Genomic DNA, 16,511 nt, shown 5'->3' with positions numbered 1-16,511 from the left:
CCTCTTGCCGCGGGGAAAACTGTCGCGCGGATAAATTGACCGGGGGCTGTTTTTCTGACACGCGGAACGATTATGGAGGTCCTTTTTTTTAAAGGGATTGTGCATGATGTGTAGGTCTGTGTACGTGGTCTGGTAGCTTGATAATGGTTTTTATCTGTCGCCCTTGAATCGTTTTAAGGTAACGTATTATAACACGGAATAGTCAAGTAAAAGTTGTAATTTTCAAAAATAAAAGAATTAGTAGTATTTTCAAGAAATGTTGCAGTGATATCGCGAAACAGTGTAAGATAATATTCAACGTCAAATAATATTTATCTTCAAAATAGACAAATTAAGTGTACGGAATATCCCGTTTACGAAACAGTGAACTCTGTCCGCTTCTCCGAAAATATATTTGTCTAGCCCGTCAAAAGTTTCACGACCCGAAAAAAAAAACCGTGGTGATAAAGTTCTCATCGACTCGGGGCGATTAATACTTCTTTCGTTGCCGAAAGGCGACGCGATGAAAACTTGATCGATCCTCGAGGAATGGGATGCCTTCTTTTTTCAACGTGTGTCGACGATCGGAACCGAAATAGCGTCGCGGCGCCGTTTCAACAGCTGGAAAACGAACATCGACCACCCGGTCCGCTTTCGAGCGACGTATATTTGATCTTTCGTAGTACAAAGATCGAAATTTGTTACATTTCGAAAGTAAACATTCCCGAGACTGTCCTGTCTCGACCCAAAAAACTAAAACTGACAGGGGAAAATAGTTTGGCGTGTTTCTTTGAATTGCTTCGCGTAAGAATTTGTCCATCGTTTTTGGAACAAATTGCTATTATTGAGTTAAAGGTTTTAACTTAAAACTCCTCCTTCGTTCTCTACAAAAGTAGAAAAATCGCTTAAATCGTAATACGAACAGTAGATTGAAAACCCATATTTTCGTGTGCAACAGTAAAGTATTATTGTTATTTTAACGGTTGATATAAGTATTTTTTTATTCTTTCATTTTAAAACATCGACCATGTGTGAATAAAGCAGTAAATGTATAAAGTAACATATATTCTGCTATCACTAAGGATGAAGCACTTGAAATTATCACCTTGATCCACTTAATTTTCTCTAGTGTCGATTTAAGTCGCATGGTTTCAATCATAAGCGTTCGACATCGAATATGACTTATACGATTTTCTACAGAACACTTGAGACTAGAGTCACAGCGTAAGAAACATTCTTCGAGAATGTACTAAAAAAGCTCGGTATATCTTTCTTTTTCACATTTAATCTTTTGTGATAAATGATTCTATTATTCCCATTTGTAGGCGTATCTATCATATTCTTTTTCCTCTGATCTATGAAATTGCTCTTAAAATTTCGATTTCTACGTGTGTCTATATCTCTGCAACATAGCTGCTCATGGGTTAAATTTAATCTTCCACAAATCCCCGTCGAAAGGTGTATGCAAACCACTTTAAAAAGAACCAGTATACTCGAACCGGTCAAACCCAGAACAATCACACCATCGTCGAAAATTTCCTCCTAAAAAAAGCAGAACTGCTTCAAACTAACGTGGAATCTACTTCTAAAAAAGTTTCCATTTTCACGGTGAGGCCCCCCCCCCCAATTAACTTCATTAGAAACACACGTCGAATTCGCCAACGCGTCCACGTGGTCGTGGGAAGGAAAATGAAATTTCCGGGTGGCGGGGTTGGGTAAACGGGAAAACCAAGGGAATTGCGTCAGAAAAATGAGGCAACCTCCTTCCCCGTCCTTCGCCACTCTGTTTCTATATTTCAAGGGTGCAGTCCGTGTTTCGACCGGCGCAAAACCGTGCAAAGTCATTTCGAGACCGTTACAGCGCAATAAAAATGGGGGAAAGGGGGCAGCAATAAAAGCCAGTGACGCGGGTAACTGAGAACAAAAATTTTCTATTTTTCCGTCCCGGGGATAGTTATCGTTGCGACCTCTGTAAGGGATGTGTGCCTCGGTGGCCGAGGACTCGCGACAGTTGACGGACGGCGTGGACAATTTGATTTTCTGCTCCCTTTTCGCGATCTTCGTCGAGCTGACGGCCCTTGTCACGGCGAAAAATTTCATTGTTTTCCTTTTATGCGAGCCTTGACATATTGGAGTGTTTTTGTCGTTTCGAGGAGAGTGAATTTAGTTGTCATATGTATTCTAGTCTACATTTTCAGGTAATTTTTGTTATCTTCTTGATTTAATAACCAGAGAGATAGAAGAACCTTGGGCTAGAAAAATATTGATGGGCCTTTGTTTGATTTAGGATCTAGAAGAACTCGTTAACAGATCAAACAAATTTTGGTTCGATTCCAGTTTCTTAATTGATAAAAAATGAGGATCATTTCATCGAAGTGCGTGGGAAATCCATAGATGTACTATACTTTTCACGTAACAGTAACAGAAACCATCGAGGTTTTACATATGTATTAAATTTCATATTTTCATCTGTTTAGGGCTGTTTTACCTTTTTATCGAAGAAACCAATCAATTACTTCTAGTATCACAATTTTTTTAAATTATTGCGTCGGTTTTATGTGTTTGCAAGAAACCATTACGTGTACAATTCAGAGAAAGGGTGGTAACGCTCATTAACGAAAAGGAAATCCAGAGGGGAGTGACGTGCGCATTTCTCCCGCGTTCTGCACGTAACAAACGGCCCGAGACAAGAGAAACGCGCGCGAGGCAGGCTGCACCGTCGGGCTCGCGGCCGGAAAATAAATTTCTAAACGAAGGTTGCATTCTTCCTGAATGAAACGCAAGGGAAGACGTATGTGCATTCCTAAAGCCGCCATTCGTAATCCAAACAGCCGCGGTATTAATAGGCAGGAAAGAAAACAGTGAAAATTTTCAGCGACCGGAATCTGACAATCGTCGAACAGCTGACAGCCGATCCAAAAATACATTTTTTTTTCTTCTCCCTGTCACACTTTCTGCCGCACGATTCGATATGTCCAACGCGTTTACCGTTGCAACCTGAAAATCTACAACGACGGTGCACCAACACACAAAACAGAAAGAACCCAGGATTATAAAAGACGCTTAGAGTATCTGATTCTAAAGTGTAATCAGAATGTTCGAAAGGTTTCCTCCAATGAAATTTCTTAAATTGGATCGTTGAAATACGATCGATTTTTTAAAATAGTTTGTTCAAAAGGGACAATTAGATATTTATGTGGTCATTCCAAATTTTTCGACACATTTTTTGAGACAGTCCACACAACGCCTATCCTATGCTCAACACGTTGAGTACCAATGTAACATCCATGGAAAGTCCACGAAGTGAACGCAATTCTTTCAATGATACGGCTACTTGTAGACTAAGATTTGCCAGAGAAGTTATTATTCTAACCTTATCGAATTTCGTAGGTCTTCAGAGAATTTGTATTGTTCAGTGTCGTGCCATAAAGATTAATTTTGAATTGGGGTAAATATTAGAAAACTTAACGAATATCCAGTAAATCTTACAAGGCCTCACAAAATTGCCGAAAGTCCGAAATAAACATTGTTTAGAAGATATCGAAGCTTATCTCACCATGAAGTAATAAATATAGCCTAAAATATATTATTTTTACGGAACATCTCACTGCCTTCGTGCATACCAGGTGTTCTAATACTTATAAACGGTAGTGTACGTCGAGTGTTAATATTTGGACTACAAATAACATAACAAAAGAAATCATTTCCACGGTAGTCTGCTATGTCCGATCAGAACACACGTGACTACTGAGAAGGTTAAACAAACATAACTCGATCGAAAGAAGCTTTTTACCACCACGTGGGTAATTCTATCGGTGTTAGCGAACGTGTCGAAAAAAGAAACCGATTCTTCTATCACTGTCAATCCCGCCCCATCGAATCCCGACGATACCGCCGCGTGTCGTAAATACGGGTCATATGATTGCCGGACGTCTCTGAATCATCGCCGCAGAAAATATCCTCGACCCGGAGGGGAATCGGCCGCCATACATTCAGCACCTTCCAATAAGATCCAACCCGAAAAAAACAAATCCCCGAAATCTCGACGAACCGTCTGTGAACCTCTTCGATCCCCATTTTCGCTCCCTCCACGAACAATTTTTTCTCCTCGAGCGCCCACGTGAACTTCGATCGTGTTTGGGTCTTTCGAACGATCATGACCGGGTGTCTTCCGTATGCAAGAGCGACAAGGACACCCCGAGCCACGCAAAGAAACAAAACGGAAGAACGTCTCTTCTGGACGAACGAGAAAAAGACACCACGAAGACGAGACACACGCGACACACATTCCACTCGACCGAACAGAGGGCGAAGGCAGAAGACGAAGAAACAAAACGACAAAAAAAAAAAAGGAGACCGTGTAGGGGGGACCAGCTCGAGGCAACACACAATGCCTTTTTCATCCTCCTTTTACTGGCACCTCACTAACGACCGGGAGCACGCTGGTGTTCCAACGTTCTTGCTCACTTTTTTTTCTTCCTTTCTTTCCCTCGAGTTTTTTGTCCCACGGACCAGGTTGGGCCTCCCTTCGTCGAACCCATCGTGTTCACCCCGAACCCTCCAGCCCCACATCCACCCCCTCCCCCCTCAGTGTATGTGTTTTTTTTTTCTTTTTTCTTTCCACCAGTGGTTCAGGAAGGCAGGAAGTTTCCTTCTCTCGACGTACCTTCGGTTTTTCTCCCCTCACGCCTTCCTCCAGGTGTTGTTCTTTCTCACCGGCCCACCAGCCTTTTTCCACCGAGAGACCACTCTTATTTTCCCCCCGTTCCACACCACCTCCGTCGACGTCCTTCCCCCCCGTCTCCTTCGGCTGGAGGAGTCGTCCTCTTCCTCTTCCTCTTCTTGCGTTTCCTTCGTCTCGCGGCCACGGCCGTGCGGAATTCGAACCGGGGTTCGATTTGGCGGCACCCGGTTTGAGCTGGTCGGCATAACTGCGTCCGAGTAGCACCACTCGCTCCCGGACCCGTTCGTCCGCCACCTCTGGTGTCTGTGTCCCTCTCTCTCTCTCTCTTTCTCATTCTCTTCGTTCCACTAAACGTTCCGCTTCGACGCTCTCTGTTCACCTAGCTGCGGCCCCCTCTCTCGCGCGCGTGCTCCCGGTCTCTCTTCCGTCTTTCGCCTCCACGCGGAGGTGTCTGTTTATCACTGTCTTCGTTCGGTAGCGATGGCCTCGAGATGACTACGATCGGGTTGAACTGATAGATCCTTAAGGGGAGATTCGAATTTTAGGATGTAGCTTTTTTTTAAAGGTCTTTTAGGACGTGGGGTAACGTGGATGATGATTCCCGAGAGATAGGATTACGAGGAACGTGAGTGGTGATCGACGGTGATGTATACAGGGTGTAACGAAAGTGTTGTAGAACCCTGAATGGATCACTCGATTTGGAACAAGTTTTTCCGTAGCAAAAATGTTATCCGAGGAATTGTTAACGACATATTAACGAAAAACCCCGACCAATTGCATTTGCCTGCCGAGGCTCTTTATTTTTGAGAGCAATATGTTCATTTTAATAGATACCTAAAAAATTGCATATTTTCCAAGGTACTTTTGGACGGTACCCGGGAAACTTGTAAGGTACTATAAGGGTTAACATCGAAATCTGAATGTAATCTGTATTTCCAGTATACAAATTGTACTCACAGTGAATTACTTATTGGCACACCTGATAAAATAATGTAATGCCCCGAGAATGACTTCGAACACAGGATAATCAAAAGATCCCTAGCCACGTGTCATCCCCAAACCGTCGGGTTTCTCCGTTTTCAGGTCGATTCCGCCGAATCTAGGTCCCGCGTTTATCAGGTTTCTTTTTTCCCCCTCTGCGACAATTGAATTAGTTCCATTGCTATCTTCACCCTGATCTTCTCCTTCGATTCTGGCCTTGTTCTTCTAGGAGGAACGCGTTCCCTCCTTTTTCCACTGCTCTCGCTCCTCCCACCCCCTTACCCTCTCCCCGTTTCGTTTTCTCTTTCGTAAACAATTCCTGCGCCGCGCTAAGGCGGATACCGATTTTCTCCGTCGGCCTTTTTTAACCCCTCCGCGATGCTTGTTATTCCTCCCCGCGCCTTCCGTGGTTCGCTCTTTCTCTTCCCTTCTCCTTCCATCATCCCCTTCTTCCCTCCCCCCATTCTGCGTGTGTCCCACACACTATCTTGCACGATCTAAAATTACCCCAGAAACGAGGAACAGCCGAGAGAGCTTTTCTCGCTCTCGTCGGGACGATCGTCTCGCTCTCGTGCCGCCAGGCAGCAGCCGAGTAGACCGAGTGCTCAGCCCTACCAGGTGGAAAATCGCTGGATCAGCCCGTGGATCCATGGACGTCGGATATCAGTTTCGGGGTCGACGGTGTTCGATACGGCCTTGGGGGAGTATACAGGCTGCCGGTTCGCCGAGTATTTACCTTTCCAATGGAAAGAAATTTAGCCTTCTTCATTTTACATTCCACTATCCAAAGTGTGAATCTTGCTTTATGCATCCCTGTTGCGATGAAAACACTTGGTCTTTGGAGAAATTTGGTATACCTTGTTTTTAGTGAAGTGAATCTGATATTGATGGGCAAATATTATTAGGTGCACTAATGTTAGAGGGAGTATCATGTGGAAGGAAGGAAGAGAAAATAGTAGATTAGTTGGGAAAGGTAGAATATAAAATAAGGAGATTTAGTGGACTACTTTTGGTACACCTGTACTTATGAACAATGAGGAATACAGGGAGGTTGAGGAATACGGTGGTGGCAAGCGTTGATCTCACGTGTTGGATCAGTTGGATGATTCATAAGCATTTCAGTTTATTTTGTTACGTGTGTAGGGTGTCCAGCGATTAGTACAACCAGAAAGCAGATCAATCTACTTGGAAAAACACGAATCTTTGATGGTGGAATGAAACTTTGTTTCTACTGTGTTCGAAAAAGAATTTAATTTTAGAATTTTTTTTTGTAACTTCAGGGTCACTTAGATCTTGTGATTATTTTTGTTCACGTTAATGTAGTCTTATTTCAATAATTTAGTACAAAATTATTCGGTTTCCATTATAATTTGATATAATGATAGGTAGGGTCAATACGAAGTAGAACATGCCGAATGACCGTCTGTGTTTATTATAAGTAGAAACAGCGGGTTACGAACAGACACATTAGTCACGCACCAAAGCCCCTTGACACGACGAATTTTCAACTTCATTCCCCTCTTGATTTTTCTCTTAACACACTGTCGACCGCTAACGAAAAATCTACAATCACTTATATTTATTCTTTATTATTATACATATTTCCTAACTAACCCTACATATTCCCTTTCACTTACTATTTTTTTTACTAACATCCTATCACTAACATCGCTATAATACGAGATATCTCGTGCATTATTTCCTCATTACTACATTTTCTAGATAATCATGTTTTCTTACTTACAACTTTCTTTTTTTTTTTTTTGTTAATATCGTTATTACTGACATCACCACAGCAAATTTCAACAAAACCCCATCAGTGATAAACACCTTCAAGTGACACTGTCTCGAACGTGTGTGTCGGGTTCGGTGACATATTCGAAGGTAATGATTAGGCTGACAGTGAAAGCGTCCACGGGTCATCGTCGAGGATGGGTACACGGATGATTCACGGGTTGACGACCAGAGATCGGCGAGTCTGTTTTTAACGACGTCACACTTTTCCGGCCGGGGGAGTGTCGTAAACGTCCCGCGTAAGTTACGATTATAAGGTACGCGGTACAGCGCGCGCGCGCGTACGGTATGTAAATTCCCGCGGTGCATTTCACGCGCCATAAACTTATGAATGAGTCGGGACGGACTGTCGTCCGATTTGCACGACGGACGCGTCCGTCGACGGACATCGAGCGGAATTGGTTCACGGGCATGTAACACACAGCAGTTTCGAGCGATTACGGTCCTCGTGACGCGACGGGGATCGATTGTAATTATGACCGTGTCTATTTTACTTGACGGGCTGCAATTTGTCACTGTCAATTCGTCGAAATTGGCGGTTTAAGAGAAAGGTGATGTATTCCAGGGTTGGACACGATTTTATTCGAATGGTGAAAAGCACTATGATCTGACAACGTTATTCTGACCTTTAACCCCTTGCTTTATGATTTTTTTGACGACTGTACGCTCAAAAATTACTTTACTGTTAATCATTTTCCAGATACAAAAGGAATTTTATTCTTAGGGCAAGTGTAATGTTTACTCTAAATCTTAAATATTAATACCAAAGATAATTTAATAGTGTACATGTTTATTAAATCCAGTTTGAAATCGTCGTCACGTGTCTGACTCGATGTTATAAGGCAAGGGGTTAAACATTTAAGATATTCTTTGCCAAGTGTTTATACATTCAAGAAGAATGTACTATTTTATTATCAAAAAATGGTATTTTAAGGTTTCATGGTCGAGACTTTCAAGTTCAAAAAGACACCATTTAATTAAATTATTTCGACACTATTTCAAATTAATCTCGAAACCATGTACATATTTCATGTCGTTTCAGTAAATATTCAATGAAAATACTGACCTCCAAAAGTTGCTCCGACCTTTCCCAAATCGAGTGTCAGTACATTGTACAGCATCCAAAGATCCTTCAACACTTCCGGGGGATTTCAACAATCTATTACAAACACGATAAATGTTTAAGCTGCATAAAGAATTTACCTTTTACTTATCCTTCGAAGGATCTCCCGTAATGATCCAGCGTTTTTAATCAGTTTTCACCGTCAATTTCGTCGGAGCCTTCGGATCGACTTCAATGAACTAAACACGCGTTGCCCAGAACCGGGCCAAAATCGATGGCATAACCGACGTCCAATTTTAGTGTGGAATCAGAGGACCGTGTACATGTACAAGTCTCAAGAATAAATCGGCCGAATTCGACCGCACCTGTTCTCTACCTCGATCCCCTATCCCCTCCCTCCCCCTCCGTTTCGTTTCGCGATCAGCACACTGTCCCCGTGCAAACGTGCGTTCCGCGAGAGCGGCTCAGTCGGCGATCCAAACGCGCGCTCGCATGACACTGCCTGGCCTACATTCGAAGTTAAATCCAACACCGTGGTTCCAGTCTATTATAAATTGGACTCCCGGCGCATAACACACCGGGGGGAACCGTGTGTGTGGAACTCTGAGAACGCTTTATTATACCGTTTCCTCCTCTCCCCCCATTAGGAGGAGGATCCGTACGGACGATTCTTTGAACCTCTGTTAGACGGCCTCTCGCTACCCTGGGTTCTCGACGTTGAACGATGATGGAGAGAGCGTGCACACTTCGGATCTATTCCGATTGTTAGTTTATCGTTCCGTAACGGAATTATGTCGTGATTCGGGGTGGTACCCGCGCTTCGAGTTCTCGTGATAGAAGGATTCTTCGTTTTTTGAACGTTGGTGGAAATACAGTGATGGTAGTAAGAACTTTTGGAGGATTTTTGGTATTCTTAATGGACCTTTGAACAGTTAATGAAATAATTGTTTGCCAAGTGTCTATTCATTCGAGAAGAAGTATTATGTTATGGTAAAAATGGAAATTTTCATGGTTATGCCATTAAAAATGGTGATATACTTTTTCATCTTTTATTCGTTATTCGAAATTTTGTATTTATATAACGAATTTGTCGACAAAAATGAAGAATAAGAATGAGAATTAAATGAATGTTTGTCTTTTTCTTGCATTTTGAGGGTTTAATGATGGACTGAGGAAGTTATTGAATTTGTATCGATATATTTTCTTTCCTTCATCTTTTTACTTAATTCTTATTTTTGTAAACTAAATTTTCTACTTGGATGTATGCGATATAATTTACTAAAGTTCGTATTTTCTTGTGCCTCCTCCGGTTGTACTTGCTACAAACACATGAAACCCGAAGTCTTCGAGTGTTCCACTTTTCCAGCGTCTGAAGAGTCCACACAATAGAGCCTTGATTATCTGAACACCGTCCGTCCGAACAATACCGTCTAATTGTCAGTGTATTAGAACACGTTCCAGATGGAATGGGACAAAGAATTGAAGATTGATCTTGAATCATTGTAGCCAGATGAAATATGTATGTTCGAAAAATAATTTTTTTTTAATTAATGGGAAACAACATTTCGATTTCCTGTACGTGTAGAAAATATTTTATAATGAGATTTCGTACTTCAGAAATTGCCTTTTGGATATGTGTAACAAAAATTTCACAGTCGTTTTTTTACAGTCGTCCGTATCGCCAAAATTATATATGTATCTTATGCTTAAATATGTAGTTAAATTATTTTAAAACAGCCTTTTAAAATACTGAAAAACAAATAAAATCATGTGTTTCCATTGACATAGAAAATACATATGTATATCGAAGTGTCATCGACTTAAGGAAACGACAATTAAACAATACAATAATTATTCAACACGAGCAAGGTGTGTGTATTACAATGCAAACTAAATGAACTAATTAAAATTTTTCAAATCTTCTAAATCATTATTAGGAAATTTATACGTTTCAGAAGCGATACAACAAAGGTATCCCGAGGTTTAAGAAAAGGGTCTTGGAGTGAAAAGGGTTAAATGGTAAATTTGCGACCATTTTAAAATAAAGAAGATACTAGGGTACCATTTACTATCCAGCAAACGTCACTAGGGTCCGAGCTCTAATAATTCTATAGAATCTATTAATGCAGCTATACCAATGATGTGTCCCCAGTTCAAACACCACAGCAAAATGTGTTTGTCTATAAACATTTAGTCACTGTAATTCCTCGGACCGCTCCTTTTATTCGACCATGTTCGATTCCCAGCGCGACGATTAACAAAGCCCCTTGCCGCTCGTTTGTCCCCGCTTCTGCAATCTCCCTTGCGAAAATTCGCGACACGCGCGATCACGTAGGACGGCGACGAAGAAAAATGCAATTTCGCGGCACGGGCACCGATTCAGGAATTCCTGGACGCTGGCAAACAAACGAGTTAATTAAAAGCCGAGTTGCGTGCTGGAGGGATGGTGTGGGGGATGGAGAACGAGGGGGTACGAGTCGGTTTCACCCTTCGTTTCGGGGGCTGCGTGTGTGCCACATTCGAGGCTCCAACGGTCCCCACATATATGCATATGCATATACGCATCCCTCCCCCCGGAAGATGCAATTTTTCCCCCCTCCTCCACCCTCCCCCAGTTGAAATGCATATTCCGTCGATCACAAGCGGAGCAATTCCGGACAAGCGAGTGCCGATGACTGGCTCCTGGGGAATTTTTCTGTCCCCGGTGGCCACTCGTTCCTCGCGGCAGATGCTGACGATTTCGGGGGGTGTATCCGATGGAGCAACGCCGGTGAACGGTTATTTGCTTGGAATTTTTACCGATAGACGACGAGTGGTCCCGCGTCGGCTATCATTGTGGAAGCTGGAATGCTCCCTGCCGAAGGTAGCAAATGAATCATCGGGAAATTTGGTTGTTTAGAAAGAATAAAATATTGAAAAATATTCATCGAAACTCTGTGCGCTACGAGGAAAATGTTTGAGTGTTCTCTTTGTGTTGGATTGTACACTCGTGTCTTTATGAATTTAGGGAAAATTTTATCTAGGATTGTTCGGTGACCATTTAGACTGCGAATTTTATGCATTTATAGTACATACGATTCTATTTAATTCACTATACTTAGGAGATTGATTAATTTTGAAGAAGTTTGTATTTTCGTTGAAACCTAGTAAAATAGTAAATACAGCAAGTGGATCTTGGTTTTCTATGATTTAACCCCCGACAATGTAGATTTGCATGTAAATCCTGCAAACCTGTGCTAGTGTACGGTTTGTGTAGAAATTTCAAAAAATTCTTTACTAGGACAATGCACGATCGCATATTGGACAAATTATACGAAAAGAGTTGATTGAATTAAATTAGGTAATGCATCTATATTCCCAGGATATTACACCATGGGATTCATCAAGCTCTTGAAAACTCTCGAGTCGTAATGGATGAAATCCTGGGCTCAAGAGTTAATTATTATGTTAGTTATTCTGTACATTCCGTGAATATAGAATCAGTTACTATCGTAAGGTGTAACACGCCATCAGGGCTGATATTCGTACAGAGAAAACAATTTTCCTGGTGACAAGTTGTCCCAAGGATTTCGTGGTTATTTGGCTGCGTCCGGAGCGGGCCGACAGGCTGTTATAATCGCAAACAAATGAAATTGCGACACGCGCATTCGGTCCCGCGATTTACGTCGCGAGCGGGGAAACTCGTTAAGCACCCATGAAAATTGTATGGAAAATAAATTGCGTGGGGCCCCGCCACGCTGAATTGCCCCGCGCACACGCAGCCCGGATTCATGGGGGTTAATGAAACTTTCAGCTAATGCACACAAAAACCAGCTATAAATTTGTCGACGCCCGGTAGGAGATAACGAAAACCCTGACACAGTTTCGGAGAAATTTTTTTCTCAGAAAACGTTTTTCAATTTCGTAATAATTATTCTTTCGCCTTCGTTAATTCACGTCGTTAATCGAGTTGAATTCGTGGTAAAACAATTTTGAAACTGAATCTACCGTTATAAATATTTATTATAATTAGACTGTGTATTTTTAGGTAAAATGTCATTTTATGATGTGATTGATAAAGATAGGAGAAAAGATAGAAGATTATTTTAGTGAGATAAAATTCAGGTAAAAAAATGATTAACCCTCAAATTCAGACTTCAATGTTTCGATTATATTCTTTATTGGAGACAGTTGTAAATCAATTTTAACACTAGCAGTTTATGTGTACATATAACAATCAAGAGTTAGAATAGATAAGGTTATATAATAGACCAGGTTTAATTCAAGGAATAGTAATACCACAATTTATCGAACAGTGCATAGAAACTAAACTCTATCGAATCATTTTCCTTAATTGTATTTCACATACTCTAATATTCTACAAATACATAAGATCCTCAGTCTAATAATAATATTACAAGCACTGTATATTTCGCACAAGTCGACTTGAAATGAATCTATCTTTAAAAGTAACTTTCGACGAACGAGCTAATTCATCATCCGAAACACTTTTTTTATTCCAGCCTTTATTCGAAATAACCAACCTTGAACAGCAAATCAAGTTCGTTACATCTGTTTTAAACTTTCCCACGAAAGTACGTAGCGTGTTCCAAGGCGTTCGTATCGTAAACTCGATCCAAGGGAATCTTAAGACACTCGCGGCGTTTTTACGTTCACCACTACCCCTACCGAAAGGCGTAAAAAGTTGCATGTTCGTGACTCGTCACGTTGCACAGGTGGGCTATGAGTTACGCAGGGGTTTATAGGGGATTTTGGAAGGTTTTAGGAGTTGTAGAGGGTTGCAGGTGGTTTTGGAGGATTTTAAGGCGTTGTAGGAGTTGCAGGGTGTTGCGTTCTTGGGTCGAGCAGCAGAACTTCTTTGATCTCGACGCTTGTCGGGCACTCTCCCGCAAACTTCGTACGATCGCAGTAGATTGCGCCGTTCCGGAAACGGTCGATCGATCTTCGGGAGCGACTGTTAATCCTTTCGGGCCGAATGACGGCTCTTGATTAGCGTGCCACGAGAGCACCATTCAGCCGGTGATTCTCCTACCGTTGAAAATTGTGTTTGGGCAACTCTTGGTTCGGTCGGGATTGGACAGCTCTCTGGGAACCGTTTTACGTCCGTTTCCCCCGATCGGGAACCGCCCGACTGGTATTGAATCTCTCTTTGATTACGTGCTCGAAGTTATCGCGGTGGAACGATTAATAGAATCGTATGAAATGAAGTTTGTCCTGATCCTAAAAGTATTTATTATATCGTGTGGTTATCGTACGAATTTCTTACAGTTAGTATCAATATTGAGGTAGTGTTACCTTTTTTATAATTACGTAATCAATGACAAACATGAAGAATCGCGGAACCGCGCTATTTTTGAATGAGAAACATAATTTCCACAAGGTTTGATTAACATTAAACTGCGGAAATTCATGCAAATTTACATTCTCGGGCATTAATAAATGAAAAATGGAAACAGAATTTTGTTTCCTGCACTAGAGGTTTTAATGTGTTAATAATGATACGTGAATGCTATTGAATTTTACAAACAGATGTGCTGCATCATTTCCATTATTTAAAACTGAACACACCAGTAATCTGTAATGTGTAGTAATTAATCGTTTGTATTAGAAATTTATAATTCAAGCGTCAAGGTTTTAAAGTATATGCCTCTAGAATCAACCGAGTTCGCATCCCTTGCAGCATAAATTCCCGTAGACATCAAAGACCTTCGGAGCATTAACCAGAACTCTGGACACTTCAAGCCAGTAATCCTCTGAAAGCATTTCCTGGTTCCCGATGAACGGTCTAGAAGTTGAAAACAGCGGAAAGAAAAAACCGTAAGAACGAGCGAAGGAAATCGTAAATGTCGCTGCGAACACGAACGATAAATCACCCGGCGTAATATCCAGTCACGCCAGGGTCTGGGTCCCAGACGCGACCCGAAGTCTTATTCAATTCGCGTGCTCCGAAGAACGTCGCGATTACATCGCGTGACTCGATGCACGCGGAGCTCGGATTACACGTGCCCGAAGGGGATCCCTGAGATATCCTGGTGGATCCTAAATCCTGTCCGCCCTTGTCACACCCTGGGCCCCCGAGGAACTCCGAAAACGACGTGGGCGGCCGTTCTCGGCGGTATCTTGGCGAGACGAAGACCTACAGGTCGTTTTCCTAATGGTGTGCATCTTGGAATGCATCGAACCCTTTCAAGAATCTCGTCTACAGGGTGTCTACATTCTTCGAGACACTCCATTCTTTGAACATTTGTCGATCACTTGTGGGGGTTGACTACGATTTGATCGACGTAATTATTCGGGGCACTACGGTTCTGTTTGCGTTAGTATATTTATTTCAACAACAAATACAAAAACCACCTAAAGAATCTAGTACTTGGATTATGTTGTACACCTATCCCGAGGAGATTACAAAAAAGATCATCCAAATAATTTAACCAGCATTAATCGTTAAATAGATACTACTTACTGAAAGCTTTGGAACCATTGGGAAAATACCTGTATGCTATTATCTCCGATATGGTACTGCTGTAAATTATAACTAGATAAATAAAAGAATAAGAATGGATCAGAAGATGAGATGAAAGAGGAGACGAATTGTGTGTGGTATATTGCATGTCTAAGAGATGAAATTTTATGTAGTTATTCTTTAGGAAAACTGATTCTACATAGTTATATTTAGGAAAACTGATGGAGTAACATGGTCGATTTTGAGATTATAGATCGTTTCCAGTTACTTTGCTTCCAGTAATTTTTCATCTTATTGTTCTCTCTTTGAGAGCAGAAGATTACGCGGAAGGTAATCTTCCTCGTCGACCCATTTCTCAGACAATTTTCACTTCCTCCGCGATTTTCTTTCTCCACCCCCTCTGTCTTCATTGTTTTTGTCGTCGGCGGGAACCAAGGGAGAACATTTTGCTTCGTCGCGTTTCATAAACGACCCTTTTATTCGTGCGCCAGGGGCTCGTTTGTACTACAAATTGGTCTAAGAAGATTTCGTCGTGCTGCGCCCTTGATAGCTCGCCTAGATCCTGATTTATGCTTCTCGATCTACGCGTCAGCAACCGTGGCCCGTTCGCGTTACTCTTCCCGGGAAATTTCTTCCCAGACGCTCCTCCCTCCTCTTGCAACGTGGAGGAGCTCGTGATATTGAAGAGGTTTCCTTGAAACTAATACGTTTGCGATTACCTTCGTCTGTTAATAGTTCCATTAATTGCAATGATAAATCATTTAGAATTTGCTGTGTATGAACGATATTTTGTAACATGTTTAGAAAATCTGAAAAAATTCTGGAACACTTATCAAGGTCTCTACTACATTATACTTTTTTTTAAATAAAAATATAAATTATGGGGAAAGTTTAGGAAATATAAGAATTCACTTTGGTCGGCAACTGAGCCTCGAATTCATTCAAATTTGTGCTTTCTTTTTTACAGGTGAGTTCTCGTGTTTCAACTGGAAATGACACCGCAGAAATCGGAGTCCTCTGGTACCAGGAATCAGTGAGTTAATTGATATCAGTATCATTATTCCTTTATATTAATCTTACATTTTCTTGTTCGGAATCTTTCAATTTCTCAATCTTAAATTACAAAATTTCAATCCATAACAGATTTTAAAATTGTAACGATCACTTTCAATCTATTCAAACATTCTAAAATCTCTTTTTAATTCACATTTTTCTAATTTCCACATAAACATCCACTGTCAACTTATTACTCATCCCGCTAAGAATTTCACCCTCTTCGGGTCAAAACCGAAAATCAATCGAACTGAACGTTCCGCCTAAAATGATCAGCGTAATACCGTTTCCCAGAGCACTTGGAACAAGTTCATCCAGCGAGTAGAAACGTCACCCCGATATAAACCACCCCCGAGGGAGGGTGGGAGGGCTCGGAAACTATCGCTTCCATTGAATGGCCGCAATACTGAAACCGGTCGTTTCTTCCGTCGTAACTAGTCGCGCAAGGTAATTCGATATTTTCGCCAGTTTCGTAATCCTAGATTTTCCGAGCC

This window comes from Dufourea novaeangliae, unplaced genomic scaffold (assembly GCF_001272555.1).
Source record: "Dufourea novaeangliae isolate 0120121106 unplaced genomic scaffold, ASM127255v1 scaffold64, whole genome shotgun sequence".
Classification (NCBI taxonomy): Eukaryota; Metazoa; Arthropoda; class Insecta; order Hymenoptera; family Halictidae; genus Dufourea; species Dufourea novaeangliae.
The sequence above is the reverse complement of the archived record's forward strand: the minus strand, read 5'-3'. Positions refer to the sequence as shown.